Genomic DNA, 1902 nt, shown 5'->3' with positions numbered 1-1902 from the left:
GCCTAGGGAGAGGGATGTTGTGGATGAATGATTTAGATCACTCAAAGAATCACCACCAAAGGTATTAGCAAAAGTGATTTTAATGTGAATTTGTGTGGTGGGTTGACCCTGGCCGGATGCCAGGTGCCCACCAAAGCCGATCTATCACTCCCCCTCCTCAACTGGACAGGGGAGAGAAAATAAAACAAAAGGCTCATGGGTTGAGATAAGGACAGGGAGATCACTTCACCAATTACTGTCACAGGCAAAACAGACTCGACTTGGGGAAAAATTAATTGAATTTATTACTAGTCAAATCAGAGCACGACAATGAGAAATAAAACCAAATCTTAAAAACACCTTCCCCCCACCCCTCCCTTCTTCCCGGGCTTAACTTTACTCCCGATTTTCTCTACCTCTTCCCCCCGTGAGCGGCACAGGAGGACGGGGAATGGGGGTTTGGGTCAGTTCATCACACGTTGTTTCTGCCACTTCTTCCTCCTCACACTCTTCCCCTGCTCCAGCATGGGGTCCCTCCCACGGGAGACAGTCCTCCATGGACTTCTCCAATGTGAGTCCTTCCCACAGGCTACAGTTCTTCACGAACTGCTCCAGCATGGGTCTCTTCCACAGGGTGCAGTCGTTCAGGAACAGACTGCTCCAGTGTGGGTCCCCCGCGGGGTCACAAGTCCTGCCAGCAAACCTGCTCCAGCCTGGGCTCCTCTCTCCACGGGTCCATGGGTCCATGGGTCCACAGGTCCTGCCAGGAACCTGCTCCAGTGCAGGCTTCCCACAGGGTCACAGCGTCCTTTCGGGCATCCCCTGCACCGGAGTGGGGTCCTCCACTGGCTGCAGGTGGATATCTGCTCCAGCATGGACCTCCATGGGCTGCAGGGGGACAGCCTGCCTCACCATGGTCTTCACCACGGGCTGCAGGGGAATCTCCACTCCGGCACCTGGAGCACCTCCTCCCTTCCTTCTTCACTGACCTTGGTGTCTGCGGAGTTTTTCTCTCACATATTCTCACTCCGCTCTCTCTGGCTGCAACTGCAACTCCTCTGTAACTTCTTTTCCCTTTCTTAAGTCTGTTATCCCAGAGGCTCTACCACTGTTGCTGATTGGCTTGGCCTTGGCCAGCGGCAGGTCCGTCCTGGAACCCGCTGACATTAACTTTATCGGCCATAGGGGAAGCTTCTAGCAGCTTCTCACAGAAGCCACCCCTGTAGCCCCTCCACTACCAAACCTTGCCACGCAAACCCAATACACTGCTGAAGAGTGCTGACTGTCACAAACATTCGCAACTGGCCCGTGCCGACCGAGGAGAGAGGCTAGGAGGCAAAGCAAAGAATTACAGAGGCAAATATTTATTCATGCACATGCGGTGTCCCAGCAAAATTGAGGCACCAGAATGTGGCTTTACACAGGGTTCTTATACCTTCAAACATTCAGATACAACATGATTTGACTGATCACTAACACCCACACTACTGATCACTAATCATAGTAAAACTTTGCAAAAGAACAATATTTCTGCAGCTTTCTTGCTGCTTGTCTATTGATCCAGCTGTCCCTGGAGTCAGCCTTGCTCGAGTGACTGATCTGTGATGCCAGACGATGCTGGGAGGGTTTCAAAGGGGTGTAAGAGGGGCTGGGATGCTGGCGTTACCTTGGTTGTCCCAGGGTATCCTTTACCCTTCAGGGACAGCTCTAAGCTTCCACAAAGCAAAGTCCTTCTTTCCAGGGCTGGGCTGTCCTATCGTTTCTTTTACTTAATCATGGACAATACCAAAGTCTCTAGTAAAATTCCACTGCCTCATAACATTGCAGTGTATAATGTGAACTAATATACAGTAACAAAGTGAATATCCTTTATACTATAAAGACTGATTGTTATAATATGTAGGGACTGGTCACATTATGTTA

This window comes from Gymnogyps californianus, unplaced genomic scaffold (genome assembly GCF_018139145.2).
Source record: "Gymnogyps californianus isolate 813 unplaced genomic scaffold, ASM1813914v2 HiC_scaffold_31, whole genome shotgun sequence".
Taxonomy (NCBI): Eukaryota; Metazoa; Chordata; class Aves; order Accipitriformes; family Cathartidae; genus Gymnogyps; species Gymnogyps californianus.
The sequence above is the reverse complement of the archived record's forward strand: the minus strand, read 5'-3'. Positions refer to the sequence as shown.